Raw genomic sequence first — 12721 nt, 5'->3', positions numbered from 1 at the left:
GGGTGAAAGCGAAACCACCACTAGGGTCATTGGCACCGGTTCCCGGACAGGGGCTGGGGCCACCTGTTGGGAGAGGAAGGCAAGGAAGCCATGCAGGAGCCCCTCTGCGAAGAAGGCGATTTGTTTTTAAGAGCAAGAAGAAAGGTTGGAGGCCAGCATCTGGAGCCATCTTAGGGGGAGACTCAGGTATACCGAGCCTCCCCCCTCGTTTCGCCACCTGTAGGGTCATGGTCACCAGAAACCGGGCAGTTTCAGGTCTCCCCCGCCCCAACCCTTCCCCTCGCCCGGGCAGAAGCCCATTGCATCAGCAGCTCCAGCCGCTTCCGCTGGCGCCCTACCTGCCCAAACCCGGCAGGCAGGAAGGAGGAAGGAAAGAGAAAGTTTACTCTAAACCCTCCTTTTCTAAGGCCCACTCTCGCCCCTGGTTCCCAGCCAGCCTTTGGCACGCTTCCCACTCCTCCATTCCCGGGAGAAAGGGCGAGGATCCCCGTAGCGCGGCCCGGCCAGGTGAGCCACCCTACCTGGCTCACCTGGGGCGCTTCCGGCTCCCGGCTCGTCCGCCCCTCCCCCACCCACCCGTGGGCTCGGGTTACCTACGCAAACTCACCCGCAGAGCTGGAGGCCCTCGGGAACGGGAGGGGCCCCCGCCGCACCCCGAGACTTCTACGGCGAGTTTGCAGGTGTAGGCGCCGCAGTCCCTTTCCTGACGCGGGCAGCAGCGAGGATGGACTGGGGGGACGGACGCATGTCTTTCCCCCGCGGCTGCGTAGCGCCCCAAGACTCGAAAGAGGGGGGCAATGACTGTTCGAACCGCGCCTCCTCCCTCCAGCTGGGGCTGCTGCTCCCCCTCTCCCAGCTCTCGGAGCGAGGAGAAGGAGGGAGCCGCGCGGCCCGGCGGAGGCCGTTCCCGCTCGGGCCCGGCGAGCAACAAGCGCCGGAGCGGGAGGGACAGGATTGTAGATCCGGCTCCGAGCTCCCCGGGCGGGAGCGCAGCCCTTGGCATTTAAAGAGACAGTCACTCGCTCCCCGAGCCCGGGTCTTTCCCACACGGCGCGGAGCCGCCGGGATCCTTGCTCCCGCCCCGCCCGCCCGGACCGCGCGGCTCTGCCCGGGCCACGCCCCCGCCCTGGAGCAGGTTTAAATTCCGCTGGTAAAAGCTTGGCTGCGGGGGGTCGAACCGGTTAGCTGCGGGTCCGGGTTCTGCGTCGGAACCCCGAACCCGGCGTGTTCTAAGGCTGGCTGCGGGGTCCCTTTGCTTGCTCAGTCCTTACCTTTCCGAGCTGTGGCTTTAAGAAGTTGGAAGGCAAACGTCACTTGCCAGCGTAGAGCTGGGAGAGTGAATTAGAGTTTGGGGTTTGCTCCTTTTTCCTCTTCCTCTTTCGCAAAGTACCTATGAACAGTCACTACGGACATTTGTTTGTTTCTTTTCTTTCCTAGTTCTTAGAACAAATTTCTTGCCCGGAAGGTTAAAGAAAAGGACTCTCTCAGGGACAGCTTGAGAAGTGCTTCAGTTTAGAGGTGTTTCCAGATAAATACTGTGAAACTTCGGCGTAGGAAAAACATGTTCAGAGAAAGGAAAAAGGCTATAAAACAACGAAGATTTAGGTACTGGCTGGTTTCCAAGATCAACGATCTAGTTATTAAATGTCACTTGAAGTTCGCACATAGTGGATTTCATAATCTCCGTTGTTTCCAGAGAGTTACGAATTCGTTGGGTAGAAGAGAAAACGTTCAGCAATGATTGTTTTTCACGGAGGTGGGGGATGTAGGAACTGCCTAATTGCCCTTAAATTAGAAACAAATTAGAGGGCCCTGGTGTATATTTCCTTCCTGCTGATTTAAGGAAGGAGTGGTAGTAGACAAGTATTGCCTGTTAACCTCCAGCAGAAGAGACTTTTCCCCCTTGCTGGTTTCCTCTATTCCTACCTAAGATGTAGGCTATCGAAGTGGTTTTTTTTGTTTGTTTTAAATAACGGAGGTTAGGGGTGACAGCTCTGTTTACAGGGGGCAGCTTAGGCACTAACTAGAAGCACCCAAACTAGTTTGTGGAGGAATTGAGAATGCAACTCAAGACTCCTTTGCCCTGTTTTCCATCACTGTTTTATTTGACTAGGTTTTTCCAGGTAATGCTGTTATTTATTCAGTGTATATACCAACCAGTGGAAATGAATATACTAACACTACTGTGAACCTTTTTAGTTTGAGGGAAAAAAAAAAATCAATCTATTTATGTTCTTTTCAGCCTGAACAATCAATATTGGCAGAGCTTTGATGGAAGTTAGTCCTTCAGCGAGTTTAAGATCACAGCATAAGTTACCCAAAAAGAGCCTTTTGTGCACCTGCCATAAAAATTAAAATAGTTTCAGGCCAGTTTTAGACACATATGACCAGATGAGCCTCCCGGCCTTGTCATTACACGTGCTCTGGGAGCTGCCATTGCCTTAATGTCTGTGTCTACCCTGTGAGCCCATGTAGGTACGCGTTTTACAGAGAAGAGTTAGGCTTGGAGAAAGTCAGTGGTGGATCAACCCGTGTCTCTCAGAATCATGAACTTCTGACACTGTCAGCTGTGGCAGGTGGCTTTGCTCCTAGATGGTGTTGGGATGGGAGAACCAGTAGGACACAGTAGTATGGCAGTTTGCTGCCAGCCACTCTGGGGCAAAGATCTAATGTGAGAAAAAATGACTCCTGTTTGTCTACATGTCATCAAGAGATGAGTTCTGTTCAGGTATGTAATACTGTCTCAACAGTGTTTCTTGAACTGACCAACTATAAAGTCTCAGGGGAAATGGGCTTTTAGTCATCTCAGTATCCCAGTGTCAAGCACTTAGTAGGTTCTCAATAAATGCTTGCTGGATGCTATAGGGGTGTCCTTGGCCAAAGATCAAGAATTACTTCATTGATTTTTTGTTTCTTTTAGTTTTTATGAGGCAGTGAGTGAGCAATTCAAGGGATGATGCCTTTCGATAGTCTTCCTTGTGTGAAGCTTCTCCCGTTAATGCCAGTCTAGGATGCAGTGGTTAAAGCGCTCAGTTGCTAACCAAAAGATCAGTGGTTTGAACCCATCAGCCGCTTCACAGGAGAAAGACGTAGCTGTCTGCTTCCATAAAGATTGTTGTTGTTGTTAGGTGCTGTGAAGTCGGTTCTGATTCATAGCGACCCTGTGTACAACAGAACAAAACACTGCTTGGTCCTGTGCCATCCTCATGATCCATAAAGATTATAGCCTTGGAAACCCTATGGGGCAGTTCTATGCTGCCCAATAAGGTAGCTATAAGTCAGAATCAACTTGACAGTAACGAGTTTTGGGTGCAGCCTTCCTCTGATCACCTAGAGTACTTGGGCAGAGGTTACAAAATAGTTCCCAACCATACTTTGTTGGTCTCAAATAAGTGTTTAATAAATTTAATTTCTAACAATTTGAAGACTTGGGAAATTTCATATAAAAATCCAGTTTCCCAGGTTCACTTGAAAAATCTGAAGATATGAAAACTTCAGGCCCACATTCCAGGATGGTAACAAAGAGCTGAAGCTGAGCAGCGGTTGCCCAGCCCTGCCCAGAGATGTAGATTCCAGTTTTTCCCAGTTCTCATCCTGCCCACCTCCTCTACCTCAAACCTGTGCCAGCCCTGAGAGCTTCTGTGTTGGCCACCACTGCCGTAGAGTGTCTACACTACACATTTTATCATTTGTAAATCATACGTAATTCATCACTTGATCACGTACCATTCTAATTCATGTATTTAAAATGTCTCCTTGTGAGAGAATTTGATTTAAAATATATTTCTTAAAGACCTACTAGGTGTCTGCTAAATCACAGCATTCACTCGTTCAGTAGATAACAATGGGCACTGCGCTAGGTTTTGGAGATATTCATGTCCCCGTGGACCTCAGCCTAGTAGGGGAGACAGAGAAGTAAACAGACTCCTTAGGACAGCGGGACATGTCCTGCAGGAAGGGAAAGTAGAGGATGCTGAGGGCATGAAGGGAGGCTTCCAGGTGCATGGATGCAGGGATAAATGAAAAATTGCCTGCCATCAAGGTTCTTGGACTAGTGGGGGCAACACACAACTCTAAAATTAATGAAGATAACTGCCATTTAGTAGAGCCCTGGTGGCATAGTGGTTAAAAACTTGGCTGCAACCAAAAGATTGGCAATTCAAATTCACCAGCTGCTCCTTGGAAACCCCATGAGGCAGTTCTGCTCTTTCCTAGAGGGTTGCTATGAGTCGGAATCGACTCGATGGCAGTGGGTTTTTGTTTGTTTGTTTTGGTACCATTTAGTGAGCACTTGATTATTTTATAAAGGCGAATTAAGTTTAGAGAGGTTAAGTGACTTCTCCCAGGTGGTAAATGGGAAGATTACACAGGTCGGTTTCACTTAGAGGCCCATGCCCTTAACCACTTTGTTTTAAATAGAGACAAACAGATTTTACAATATTTAGCAAATATTTGAGTGCCTAGTTTTATTGGGCTCCAGGGATACAGTTGTGGATACAGCAAAGTCCCTGTTCTTATGGCATTTATGGGTGGATGGGAGGAGACCAGTAATAAATAAATGAATGAATAAATAAGAATTTCCGAGTGATAAGGGCCATGAACAAAATAAAATAGGGTAATGGGATTGTGTAACTGGCACTAGAAATCCATAAGTGGTGCAAACGGTTAATGTACTCACCTGCTAACCCAAAGACTGAAGGTTCAGGTCACCTACGGGTGCCTCCAATGAAAGGCCTGGTGATCTACTTTAAAAAAATCAGCCATTGAAAACCCGGACACACTTGGGGTTGCTGTGAGTTGGAATCAACTTTACAGCAAATGGTTTTCTGGACTTGGCACTACAGAGAAGGTTCTAGGGAGATGCCTACTTCAGATCAGATGGTCAGGGAGGGACTCCTGAGGAAGAGGAACCTGAGATGAGACTCAAAGCATGAGAAGGAACCAGCTTTGGCATTCCAGGCACGGGGAACACCAAGAGCAAAGGCTTGGGGTGGGAAGGAATTATGGGTGTTTGGAGAGCTGGGATCGATTCCTGTCCAATGCGCTTCCTCCAAAGGGACTTGAGGACAGGGAAGGAGAGGGGCGGTGATAGGAGGTGCGGGTAGGGTGGTGGGCATGCCTTTGGTGTTTTAAGGCTGTCCTTCTGGTAGACCCGGAAAAAAGATGTAAAGGGCGAAAGAGGAAGGAGGTTGCACAGAGGGACAGGCTGTGGGGATAGCAGGCATTCTAGGAAGACAGAGCCTGGTGAGCAAAGGATAGTGCCTTGCAGGCAGCTTCCCCAAGAGCAGCCACTCAATAAAGAACTGATGGATTTGAATTCTCAGCCATACTACAGCTTCCTACCCCCAACAGTGACCTAAGTGTCATATACTGCACACCTCTTTGGAGGAAGCACTCAATAAAAACAAGTTGTGTTGAATGCCAGTTAGTCACTCTCACAGTTTTCCTGCCCAGACCAGTGGGGAGTAGTTGAGAATTGATGTTTCTACCTGACAAAGAATCAGCCCTTGACTCGGCAGGTATGGTAAAGTGCTCGGTTTAAATTGTTCACACCAAGAATGTACAAAACAAGACCACGAGGGCAGAATTACTGATTAGGCAATCTGGAACTCTGCCCGTTCCCCGGGCTGGGCCCCTGGGTCATGGCAGCAGGCAGCTGAGCAAATTTGCAGAAAACAGGTTCCTCCATACCTCCCGTACTCTCAGACTTACCTGCACCTGTTACACACTACTGGGGTTTTGTTGTGATTTTAGGAGGTGAAAGGTATTAGAAATCAGCCAGATGACCTGGGTTGAAGTCCTGTTTGCCAGCTATGTGATCTTGGAGAAGTCTCCTCTCGGGGCCTCCGAAGTGGGCCTGATGATAATCTTTGCCTCACTTGTGAATCCTCCAATGAAACAGTGTATGGGAGGCACCTTGTAAATCATAAAGGCTATGTAAATGTTGTGAGGCAGGGATGGGTCAGTGGTAGAACTGTCATCTTCCATACTGGAGACGCAGGATTGATTCCCGGTCAATGAACCTCAAGCACAGCCACCACCTGTCTGTCAGTGGAGGTTTGAGTATTGCTAGATTCGGAACAAGCTTCAGCAGAGCTTCCAGACTAAAATGGAGTAGGAGGGAAAGGCCTGATGAGCTACTTATGAAAATCGGCCAATGAGAAGCCTATGAATCACAACAGTCCAATCCATTTTGAGAGCCATTATGAGTTGAGTCAGCTAACGACAATAGTGTAGATGTCAGGCTTTATTTACAGACTGGAAAAGCCAGGCGATGATTTAAATATGGGGCATGGAAGGATAACCATTTATTGTGGGCATCTTACTAAATCTCCATACCAGCCCTGTTGGTTCATTTCTCCTATAAGAATCAGGGCTTTGAACCGGTTCATTCCAGTTCGACCCCTTGCTGAAAATTTGCATTTCTCCCCCAGATATGGAAACCCAGGTGGCATAGTGGTTAAGTGCTACGGCGGCTAACCAAAAAGGTCAGCAGTTCAAATCTACCAGGCGCTCCTTGGAAACTCTGTGGTGTAGTTCTACTCTGCCCTGTAGGATCAGTATGAGTCAGAATCAACTTGATGGCAATGGGTAACCCCAGATATACTGAATCAGAATCTATGTTTTAACAGAATCCTCAGGTGATTTTATGTGTATGTAAGAATCACCTAGGGATTTCTAAGAATCACTATATATATATATATGAATCCTTATGTATACATAAGAATCACCTGGGCATCTTATTAAAGTGTAGATTCTGATTCAGTATTTCTGGGTAACAAAAGCAAATTCTCAGCAGGGGGGTTGAACCAGAATGAATCTGTTTGAAGCCCCAATAAGATTACAAAGGCCCAGAGAGGTCAGTATCACTCTTGCCTACTGTAAATGAGAAAGATTGGATTCAAATCTAAATCTAGCTGGCTCCAAGACTGTTTTTCCACACTGTGCCAAGTTGCCTCAGGTTTACTACGTATACACTTATTTGCTCATCCAGAAATGGGCAGACCTGAGGACAGGTGGGTTGGTATGTCTTCTGGGTATAGTGTGACCAACTTGTCCTAGTGTTTAGTTATCTAGTGCTGCTGCGACAGAAATGCTGTGTTAGGCTGGGATCTCTAGAGAAGCAAAACTAGTAAAGCATAAAAATATATATACAGAGAGAGATTTATGTCAAGGAAATGGCTCATGTGGTTGTAGATGCTGTAACGTCCCAAGTCTGTGGGTCAGGCTGGATGCTTCTCCTGATTCATGTAGCCACAAGGACTGGCAAACCAAAGACTGGCAGGTCAGACAGCAGGGCTCTGGCTCACAGGCTGTGAAGACTGACGAATCCCAAGATCGGCAGGCAAGACCACACATCAGCTGCTAGCTCAAGTCCCAAGAACCAGAAGTCAGATGAACAGGAGCCAGCTTCAGGATTCAGAGCGAGCAAAAGCCTGCAAGTCTTACTAGAAAGTCCATCTACATTGGGTACAGGCCACACCCCCAAGGAAACTCCCTTTGAACTGATTGGCTACTCACAGCAGGTCCTATCATAGAGGTGATCACACTATATCACATCTCAACATGGAAGCGATCACATCATTATATGACCACCAAACTGCGTCATAACTGCCAAACCACTGAGAATCAGGGTCCAGCCAAGTTGACCTACAACCTTAATGATCAAAAATGTCACAAGTGGGTAGCCTTAGTGAACAGAAATTGATCTTCCCATAGTTTAGGAGGCTAGAAGTCTGAATTCAGGACACCAGCTCTAGGGGAAGGCTCTTTCTCTGTCCACTCTAGGAGAAAATCCTTGTCTCAGCTTCTGTAACCCTGGCGTTCCCAGGTTCTTTGCTGATCTCCACATGGCATCTGTCTTTCCCCCATTTGTGCTTTTTTCTCTCTGTGTCTAATCTGCCCTTTTTATATCTCAAAAGTGGTTAGGTTTAAAACACACCCTACACTGACATGGCCTCATTAACATAACAAAGAGAACCCTATTACCACGTAGGATTGCATCCACAACTATAGGAGTTAGAATTCCAACACATATTCCCAGGTTGGGGGGGACGGGGAGGTGGGGGTTGGAGAAACAATTCAATTCATAACAACTTGTTTGCCTGGGACTTGCCCAGTTTTAGCACTGGAAGTCAGGGAGCCACCCTACCTGGGTGCCTTCCTTTCCTGCTCACTGCCTTCCTTGGACCAGATCCCTTCATGAGGATGGAGCTGGGGATTGTGACGGGGAGGGAGCAAAGAGAATCAGGCAGGTGGTTTGTTTAGTCCAGACCTCTCTCTCTCAATGGGCCTCCCATTGCCAGGCGAAGACAGACATAACAGCAGCAGCTGCACAGACAGGGCCACCGAGTAAGTGACAATAAATGTTATAAGCCTGCTTTGGGCAATTCATTCATTCATATATATATATATATTTTTTTTTTTTGTATAAGACTCTTCACAGTAGGCGAGGGCTGGGCCTGTCTTGACTTCTAAGAGGTGCTGACCTGCAGCTGCTTCCTCAACCTTCTAGGCCTGCCTTTCTTTGGTTTTAAAGCCTACATGAAGAGTCACACTTTGGCTGAATTATTACTAGACCTTCAGACTAAGGAGGGAAGGGAAGGGGAGCTACATGGCGCTCTTTCCCCTGGCTTCTGTATTTTATTTGCTTTCTTCCTCAGATCACCAGAGCAGTCTCTCTCAGCCAGGCTGGGCCAGAGCCATCTGCCCTGTGGGTGGAGGTGACAAAACTTCATTCTGAGAAGGGGCCTGGGGCTGTGAGGCCACCCTGAACCATCAGCTCCCCATCCATTAATACTGCAGCTTAGTTGTTCTGTAAAGACGCTTTGAATGCCTTCCTGGAAGAAGGTGCTGTAGTGGGGAGCTACAAGGTCTGTCCCTCCCTGGGCCTGCTATTTTAGGGGGCCCCGGCCATCACACTGTTGCTGTTGAACCAGAGTTTGATTTGTGCTCGGGAGTCTGAGCTTGTAGCTGGGCTTCTGCAGGAGCCTCATGAAAGATGCATTTCACCAGGCGATTCCAGCAGAGAGACAGGTTTAAATTACAGTTCTGCAAATTCAAATATTGGCATATCTGCAAATCCAAATGTGGGGATTTAAAAAAGAAATCCAAATTCTCAGAATCCTATTTTGCACTTTGTGTGTAAGCAGGGGGAAAGTGAGATACTCAGAGAGATGACCAGGCTGTCAATAAGCAGCTTTAGCAGAGCAGGCCCGACATCCTTTTCTTTTCCTGGGCATTCCTCATGCTTCCGGGGTAGGAGGGCTCCGGCATGAGGGAGCAAGACAGCATTTGCTCAGCATGGCTTTCTGCAGGACAGGTTGGGGGGTATCCACCCAGTATTTGGAGTGTTTACCAGGTGCCATCAAGTTGACTCCGATGCATGGTGACCCCACGTGTGTCAGTAGAACTGTCCTCCAGAGCGTTTTCAGTGGCTGATTTTTCAGAAGTAGATAGCCAGGCTTTTCTTCCAAGGTACCTCTGGGTGGACTCAAACCTTCAATGTTTCAGTTTGCAGCTGAGTGCATTACTGAGTGCTTGCACCCCCCGGGACTCCATTTGGGGTGTAGGGCTCAAAACACCTGCTTTCTCAATTTCTGGAAATGACAATATTTTGAATATATTGTGTTAAATGATTAAAAAAAAAATTGCCGTTGAGTCGATTCCAACTCATAGCGACCCTATAGGACAGAGTAGAATTGCCCCATAGGGTTTCCAAGGAGTGCCTGGTGGTTTCGTACTTACAACCTTTTGGTTAGCAGCTGAACTCTTAACCACTGTATCACCAGTGTTTCTGTTAAATGATATGTATTTGTAAAATTAATATCATCTTTTTAAAATGTTGCTACTATCAAATTTAAAGTTTCGTATGTGGTTTGCATTTTTAGTTCACATGGTATTTCTCTTGGACAGCACTTATTTCCATTACACTTTACATCTCTAGCTTCAGGTATATTACTTCTTGCTCTTGGGAGCAAGAGTGCAATGGCTTTGCCTTCTCTAAAGACTTGGAAGTAAGAAAATAAGATAGCCTCTAATTGTAAGACAATTAAGGATAAAAGTGAAGGTATGCAGAATTCATCAAGTCTTAAAGATATTAACATACTTAAAGAATGAATGTCTGTCCAGAGAAGGGTCAGTCAATCTCAATGAAAAGCAAAGTGAGGGTCTGAGAGGTCTGCGGGAAAGATGCATCTTCAGCACCTTCTAGAAGTTCCTTGGAAGAAAGGATTGGCAATCTACTTCCAAAAAAAAAATCAGCCATTGAAAACCCTGTGGAGCATGATTCTACTCTGATATACGTGGGGTCATCATGGATAACACAACTGGGCAACAACTGGTTTTGTGAAGCAGGAACTTGAAATTTGGGGCCTATGAAGAAGGAATTACTAGTATAATGAAGTTGCATGAGACTGGCAGTCGGAGCCAGACTGCCCACCATTAACATGACCTCAACTTCCTACCCATTGAGCAAGCTTCAGACAGGCATTTGACTGCCTATAAAAAAAGCAAATTGACCTGATAATTACATTTCTTTTTTTGTAAATCAGTAAGCTGGTGGTCTGGTTTTATGCATCTGAGTCTGTGTGGCTGAGTTAATGTGAACCCCCACTTCGAATGGGCTGACAGAGTTGGGTTTCTGAGGCTGCGAGCTTGAAGATCACACCCCAGACAGTGGCGAATTCACAAAGGTGGTAACAAAAAAATTAAATGAATGAATAAATAAGTAAATAGATAACAGTAGCTAACATTTATTGAGTGCTTACTGTATTCCAGCACTATTCTAAGTGCTTCATATGTATTCACTCATTTACTCCTTGCCTATGAAGTCGGTATTATTTTTGTGTCTTCACTTCACAGTTGAGGAAACAGGCATAGGAAGATTAGGCAACACACCCATGGCCACACAACCAGTATGTTGCAGAGCTAAATTTCAGACATAAGGCAGTGCCACAGGAACGGTGGAAACCGCCAGCTACACGCCTTGCCCAGACAGTAATCTACATGGTGGAATCCCATTGTCTTCATACCCCACGTTCCTCTTTGTACCGTCTGTAGATGAGAAGGCATTCACGAGCCTGTCTCTTCTCCACCTTCTGACCTCATCACCTGCCGGTTTTCCAGTTGCTCACAATTTCCCAACCACACCAGTCCTTGGTTTCTTGTATACACCAAGCTCATGATTGCCCCAGCTCATGACTGTTCCCTGGGCCTGGAATGTTTTTCATCCTACTCTTCACAAAGCTAAAACGTTTTCATCCTTTATGCTCAAATTACATCCTTAAAGGAGCCTTTGCTGGCTAGCTTGTCATCCACCCCACTCTTCCTCAGCCCCTGTTTGTTTCCTACATAACTCTTATCACAATGGGGATTTTATCTGCCCACCTACTTGCTTTGCCTATCTCTCCAGGAGAGTTGGCTTTTGATGTGTCATTGTTACACCCAGTGTCCTAGTTACCTAGCGCTGCTATAACAGCAGTGCCACAAGTGGATGGCTTTAACAAAGAGAAATTTATTTTCTCACAGTTTAGAAGGCTAGAATTCAGGGTACCTTGTGTTTGTATGTGTGCTCCAGGGGAAGGTTTTCTCTCTCTTTGGCACTTGGTGAAGATCCTTGTCATCAATCTTCCCCTGGTTGAGGAGCTTCTCAGCACAGGGACCCTGGGTTCACAGGTCATGCTATGCTCCCAGTGCTTCTTTCTTAGTGGTATGAGGTCCCCAAGTCTCTCTGCTGGCTTCTCTCTTCTACATCTCCAAAGAGATTGGCTTAAAAGGGAATCTAATCTTGTAGATTGACTTCTGCCCCATTAACATAACGGCCACTAATCCCATCTCATTAACATCACAGAGATAGAATTTACAACACAGGAGAATCACATTAGATGACAAAATGGTAGCCAATCACATAATACTGGGAATCATGGCCTAGCCAAATTTATACACATATTTTTGGGAGACACAATTCAATCCTTAACACCCCAGTTATCTAGTGTAATACTACTCACACAGGAGATACTCAACAAATAAGTGCTTTGTAAATGAATGCTTCTTTGGATTAGCCTGACATTCTCATTCTAGAGGGTCGAGGGAACCACGTCTTCAAAAAATGATTTTGAGTTTCAAGCGTATACTCAGTTTCAGAAAAACTGAAGGCGGCAAGTGGAACCAGGAGGAAGCCGATAAAGGAAACTTATAAATGAGGGTCAAGGAGAAGAAATAGGAAAAAAAAAAAAAAAACTATTACAGATATAATAGACGTAGAGTAGAGGAAAATAACCAGGACCTATAAAGAAGAACAAGGGACTCTGGTGGCGCAGTGGTTAAGCACCCCACTGCTAACCGAAAGGTTGGCAGTTCAAACCTACTAGCTGCTCCAAGGGAAAAAGATGTGGTGGTCTGCTTCGGTAAAGATTTACAATCTTGGAAACCCTTTGGGGCAGTTCTACTTTGTCCTGTATGATTGTTATGAGTCAGAACTGACTCGACAGCAATGGGTTTGGTTTTGGTTTTATAAAAGACAAACATCAAGAAAGAATTTTGTTGGTTCTTTGCATTGGGGGTGTATTGGCCAGGTTGTTGAGTGAATTATTGGAATGAATTTTACGGGTGAAGGACTAAAGGACAGGAGGGACAGCTTTGTCTTTGTATGGCGAGGACTACCTTTGATCTAACACTACTTTGTGTCTTGGTTTCTTAGTGCTGCTGTAACACAGAGACC

At 46.3% G+C, this 12721-nt stretch overlaps 1 long non-coding RNA gene across 1 annotated transcript in view; it reads left to right on the top strand.

Annotated features, from left to right (window-relative positions):
• Positions 1-49: 49 nt before the first annotated feature.
• The window catches only part of LOC126058861 (uncharacterized), a 52755-nt gene continuing 40083 nt past the window's right edge, over positions 50-12721 (top strand). The window contains exon 1 of the long non-coding RNA XR_007513319.1: positions 50-186. This is a non-coding gene — a long non-coding RNA (uncharacterized LOC126058861). The remainder of the gene's footprint in view (positions 187-12721) is intronic.

This window comes from Elephas maximus, chromosome 15, assembly GCF_024166365.1.
Source record: "Elephas maximus indicus isolate mEleMax1 chromosome 15, mEleMax1 primary haplotype, whole genome shotgun sequence".
Classification (NCBI taxonomy): Eukaryota; Metazoa; Chordata; class Mammalia; order Proboscidea; family Elephantidae; genus Elephas; species Elephas maximus.
This window is presented reverse-complemented; position numbering and strand designations above follow the sequence as displayed.